Below are 6,775 nucleotides of genomic sequence, written 5' to 3'. Positions count from 1 at the left end.
CAACTCAGGGTCAAAACATTTACCCCCCCCCCACTTAATGTTCCATCATACTGTTTAAGCTAGCCTGATTGATGTTAGAGTAACAGACATTTTCAATTAGCAAACACTGATGGTAAAGACCAGATATAAGTCTTTTCACAAAGTGTATAGATATGGAAAACTTTTTTAACGGTACTCTACGGAAGTGAAATTGCTCATTGTTTACCTCAAAACTTTTGCTGGAGTGTATGGTAAACCCACTTAGGGGCACCATATATATATACACACCTTAATAATACTGAAGACATCAAAACTATGAAAGAACACATATGGAATTATGTAGCAAACAAAAAAGTGTTAAACAAACCAGAATATGTTTTATATTTTAGATTCTTCAAAGTAGCCACCTTTTGCTTTGATGACAGCTTTGCACACTCTTGGCATTCTCTCAATCAGCTTCATGAGGTAGTCACTTTTTTTAACACTTTTTTGTTTATTATTATTATTATTATAATTCCATATGTGTTCCTTCATAGTTTTGATGTCTTCAATATTAATCTACAATGTAGAAAATAATACAAAATAAAGAAAAACCATTGAATGAGAAGGTGTGTCCAAACTTTTGACTGGTACTATATATATATATATATATATTTGTGCATAATGATGAAGGGTCTGATCTCATTCTTAATCCATAAAAACTCCCCAGGTAAAATAATGGAAATGTTCTCTTTTTGTCTCCCTGGCTAGAACACCTTGTTTTCCTTACTGCATTATTGATTTTGTCCCTGCCTAGACAACTACTTATCTCTCTTTGATCGTGCATGGTGAGATATGTTTTTCTAAAGCTCAAAGGAGTAACTGTTTTCTTTAATGCAAAGATATCAATACTGCTGAGCAAAACTTGCTTGATTTATATTCTCAAGTTCTCTCTGTTTTGTCTGTAAGTTGCTTTGTGGTAAACAGGTAACCTCCCTCCGGAGTTCTGCTGAAAGAAGAGAAAGGGAGGGGATGGAGAGAGACAGACAGGCAGGCAGGCAGGCAGACAGACAGACAGCGAGACAGAGGAAAAATAGTGTTTGTCTGTGGAGCATAGAACAGATTGTTAATGCACCCTTGTTGCCTCCCTCTGCTATTCTGACAGATTTCAAATGTCCTCAGTTGAACAAACTCAGGACCCCAAAGAAGGACATCAGACAATACTGGCGAGAATAATAGTGTGGAAATGCTGATACGTGCCTCGACAATTAGTCTCCCCAGCCTGTTTGCTGTTCTCTCTCTCTCCTGTTCTCTCGCTTTCTGTCTCTCTCTCCCTCTTTCCCTCCCTCCTTCCTTCTCCCTTTAGTATTGACCTCCTCTTCAATTTTACAGCGAGTCATAACAGTATTGTGCTTTAATAATGAGGATATCTGCACTGCCTGCTCCTGCCTCTGTGTTCTGAATTGATAATTACGGAATAACTCTTTTCTTTGACCATTATTTCTCAGTCTCACCAAAGCTCTGCCCTGTGTGATATGTTGGTAGGCTCTCAGAGTTTCAAGGACAGACAGTGCTCATTAGACAGCCCTGCTGAGGAGTTTACTCGCAGTATGGAACACGACCTTCAGCTCCCCTCCATCTCCATCTCCATACAGTACTGTAGTGTAGTTGTCGCAGCACTGGGTATGTAACACACACACTTCAAGCGCTTCTCATAACAGTCACACCATTGATGACTAGGGCACATGGAACTTATCTGCAGTCCAGATGGTTTGGTGCAGGATGCTGGCAGCACACATGAAGCACTAATGCTAAAGACCTGGACTGTTTTGTTTGTTTGACGTAGATCCAATTATCTTAAATTGTACACAATAACCTTTGAGATAAAATGTAAATGTGCAGATATTATATCAGAGATGCTAGCTAAATGACTACACTACAACATTTTTTTATGTAAAAAAGAGAATACTGTTTCTCTTTTCTATGTGCAGCCCTGATTGAGATTATTGGACAGTGAATTGGCATTGAGATCAGAGAATGAATCAGGAAGACCTCTCATCAGCTCATTCATGTTTGGCTGTAATCACACATTTGGCAAGCATGGCCAATCAATGATGATCTCTGACATAATCCCCCAGCAGCTCTGTAATAACTCAAAGCCAGAGTTAAAAAAACCATAATAAAGCATTTTGCATAGACTTCAGCTTCTCCTCCGCGATGGAGGAACAAGCCCAGACAGTGGCTTGCAGCTTATTCCGTTTAAAAGGTTAATATGCATCTTAAGTCTATTTATCTTCCCCACAGTTACTTTGATGAATAGGCCAGTCCCCTAAGCTTCGGCAGCGAACTGCATTTACAACGATAATGATGTTTGTGCAGATGGTGGAGCATCAGACTACTAATAGCTTTTAAAGTTGCGTGAGACGCAACGCCAGCAAAACGTCACCCTGAGCAAGCCTTTACAGGCTGTGTGTGTGTGTGTGTGTGTGTGTGTGTGTGTGTGTGTGTGTGCGTGCGTGCGTGCGTGCGTGCACACGCGTGCGTGCGTGCGTGCATGTAGGTTGGTTCTCTTTCTCAGACTTAAGCCTACCCCAGCTGTAAATGCCCAGGCAGCCAGTCTTTGTGGTCGTGGTATCTCTGTACGACTGATGATCCGGAAATCTGGCTTCATTAAGCAGCTTACCGCATCTCTCTCCACAACTGGATCTCCATGCTTTGGAAGCAGGCAGACGCTGCCAGCTAGTAGCCTATTTAAGGGGCGTACTGACACTAGGCTACTTAACTTCACTTCATTCTGCATCCATTTTCTACTTGGATGTGCGGCTTGTCACCCTGCAATGCCGTTGATAGGGTGTAGATAGGCTGCATTAATAGTACACCTCTAGCGCTGGCACTAAAGGTGTGAGAAGATAAGAGATGAAGGAGGAGATGTGTGATATTAAGGCTTCACACTGTGCATGAATAAATGAATAGGCCATGTATGTACACTCGCTGGCCACTTTATTAGGTACACCTTGCTAGTACCGGGTTGGACCCCCTTTTGCCTTCAGAACTGCCTTAATTCTTTGTGCCATAGATTCAACAAGGTTCTGGAAACGTTCCTCAGAGATTTTGGTCCATATTGACATGATAGCATCACGCAATTGCTGCAGATTTGCCTTTCTATCATCTTGAACCAGTCTGGCCATTCTCCTCTGACCTCTGGCATCAACAAGGCATTTTCGCCCAGAGAACTGCCGCTCACTGGATATGTTCTCTTTTTCGGACCATTCTCTGTAAACCCTAGAGATGGTTGTGCGTGAAAATCCCAGTAGATCAGCAGTTTCTGAAATACTCAGACCAGCCCATCTGGCACCAACAACCATGCCACGTTCAAAGTCACTTAAATCACCTTTCTCCCCCATTCTGATGCTCGGTTTGAACTTCAGCAGGTCGTCTTGTCTACACGCCATGTCTACATGCCTAAATGCATTAAGTTGCTGCTATGTGATTGGCTGATTAGATATTTGCGTTAACGAGCAGTTGAACAGGTGTACCTAATAAAGTGGCCGGTGAGTGTATTTTGGTGTATTTATAGAGCAACACAATGACGTTTCCAGACCAAGGGTCATAAGCTCAGTTCATAATAATGTAATCTCAGGAATGTGAATTAAGGTTCCATTAAGCACACACACAGACACACACACACACAAGTGCAAGTGTGTGTTCTCTCTCTCTCTCTCTCTCTCTCTCTCTCTCTCTCTCTCTCTCTGCTTCCCATTTACTTTGTGTTTCTGCTGAGACTTTCTCTTCTCCGTCAACTCACCACCTGACCACACACACACACACACACACACACACACACACACACACACACACACACACACTCCCTCATTCCCACAGAAAAAAAGGTTTGAATTGTTTCATTAACCTCCTGCTACTCTTTGCAGACCCAATCTGGGATTCTCGAAACAGTCCAGTGGGTAAAACCATCGTGCTCTCACTCTTGATCTGCCTGTGTGACAGCTTCCATTCGCCACCAAACAGCAGGGTTCACACACACACACAGAAACATGGCCCACACACACACACACACACACACGGGGGGGGGGGGGGGTGGGCTGAGTAAACACACTCAGCATAACTTTCATCAGGAGGCTCATATGACGAGGCCAATGCCAGCTAACATTTATTATCCCCGTCCACAGACACACACACACACACACACACACACACACACACACACACACACACAAACGCTGCTTAAGATGGTTAACATTTTCAATTACCTCAGCTAGAGCTGCATATATTTAAATACCCAGCACTCCAGGGGAACTTTCCTTGCAATTTAGCCAATTAGTCATCTCCACTAACCAACTGTTTCTAATGCATAATGTGTACCAGAAGCATCTTCTCCACAGATTACACAGGACTGCAAAGTATGCATAAAGCATTAATGTAAAGTCCTTTGGGGAATGGTGCAATTTGGATGCTGTTTCTCTACGAGTCAATGTTATTTTCTGCTGTGTTTGTGTTTGCGTAGTTAATCATAACAAGCCAGTCTGGTACACAGTGGGACTGCAATGGGAATTTTGTTACGATGTGTGGCCTTGAGATTTACCCTTCGATTAGTCCTACAGGTTGGTTATGTTGCACAATATTTGTACAATATGTGCTATATTGTACTCCTGGACTGAAAAGCATGTTGAGCATGATTCTGAGCATAATTCTAGTCCTGGAGAAGGTTTATTCAGGTTCCTGAAAACCAGGCCTAACAGAAAGGTTCCATTCCATACAAGTGTCCTCCAGTCTACTATCCCTGCCCTAGGGGGGGGGGGGGGGGGAGCTATTGGCAACTTCCCCAGGCTGGTTCATATCTGAGTGGGAACTCAACCCTCGCTCTCCCTCTCTCTCCCCCCCCCCCCCCCCCACCTCATCTCACCGGGGCGTTTTATGATCATGATCTCTGTCACAGGTTGATAAATGAGACATAAAATGAAAGAGTGCGCTGTCTGATTCTGCTGTATTTACTCAGGTGGCGCCACTCAATTGGTACAGGGTCGCCTAATTTCATTTTTATGCCAGGAAAAAAAAAGGAGGCCTGATGCAATGAAAATAGAGCTTTCATCCGTTCAATAATGTAGCAACAGTGTCAAGGTTCATTCGCTCACTCATTCGCTCCAATTCTCTCCATCCCTCTGCTCTCCATAGTCACCACTTCTGAGTCACTTCTCAAGTGTGTCTACTATATTGTATTGAAGGTGGGTAGACCTCTGGTTTATGCCACAGCCCCACAACTGGGCCTTTAGAGCTGACAAACCTCCGAGATACATTTGTGGCGAAGGAAGGGCAAGTGCAACTGTTACTGCAGAGCTGCAAATGAGATCATAAAATACCAAACACTTTATCATTCAGTTTGAGTGGGAGTTTGTATTTCTGTTACAAAGCAGAGATACACAGTGGATAGGTCATAACATCGACATATTGTACAAATACAGTCATTACCGTCAATGTCATTTGAATGGCTCTTAAGAAATATCTCTGAGACAAACCAATGGCACGATGTACAGTTAATTATCCCAATTTCCATCGCTTAAGTTCATCACTTTGCAGAATAATTATCTGATATAGTTATTGGCCATGAACTTCATTTGGCTCATTAGTTGCTATGGCGATGCCATGCTCACTTCTGCTGTGTTGGCGCAGCACCGAAGTGTTCGCAGCTCCCACTCAAGGCTTCGGAATGCAGGACACACTCATAATGGTTCCACTCTGACACAAACACTTCAACGCTTGAGAGGGAATAATACAGTAGCAAAGACAGCGTCTCACAAGAGTCAGAGGTTTTATTCAACAACATCAAGACTTTCTTTTCGTCTTTTACTTTTGTATCAAAGCTTTGCAAGAGCCTTTACAGTAGATACATTCAGATCGCAACGTCACGACAATCCTTTCATATACAGTATTCAGTGTATGTTATTAATATAACAGCTAAACAAATAGTGCAATTGATAGCCACGGCTGCATAGAAATATATATATATCTATATATCTATATATAAGGTAATAAAGCAGCTACTACGCAGCTATGAAACATAGCTCTGTTAATCCAGCCTCAGATATTAATATTAGCTCCTGATAAAACATGCTTGCTTGATTCTAACTTCACTGTTAGAATCTTGTCATAGAATATCTAAGAGCAAGTGCAATATTGGCGTTACTTAGTCTACGGAGCTCTGGTTACAGTTGCCAGTGCTTAGTTACTGAGAAACATGATTCATTCCTTTACTGGCAGACTGTGCAGTGCAGTGGGGTTTTATGAGACCCACACATGGCAACCGTTAGAGGCATCTAGGGCACTGTACAGACTCACAGGGCACCTCTGAGCCATGCCATTCCATGCCATGCCAGGCAAAGCTAGTCGAGTATCATGCTGGCACCTGGCACACACGCAGACAGATAGGCATGGGTTTAAAGCTCTCTTCTCATCACTCACTCGTAATCAGGCCTGTGAGAGAAGGCAGGCTAATGTGCTGCATCCATTACACTCAGACAGACACAGTAAATAATCTCTCTCATCTGTCTGTCTGTCTGTCTGTCTGCGCCCCAACACTAATTCATGTTTCCCTGGCACTGATCTTCTAGTGCCTCTCACACACACACAGAAGGTGGTTCTCCTTGGGAAACAACAGGAAGGAGACACTGTGAAGTCTGAGAGGGCCAAACCTGCCAGTGCCTTCATGTGGCAGAGACACATGCACACACACACACACACACACACACACACACACACACACACACAGTGGTAAACAAGGAAGTTAATGACATGCTTTTCTAAT

Source organism: Argentina silus (assembly GCF_951799395.1).
Source record: "Argentina silus genome assembly, chromosome: 6".
Classification (NCBI taxonomy): domain Eukaryota; kingdom Metazoa; phylum Chordata; class Actinopteri; order Argentiniformes; family Argentinidae; genus Argentina; species Argentina silus.
Note: the sequence above shows the minus strand (reverse complement) of the source record.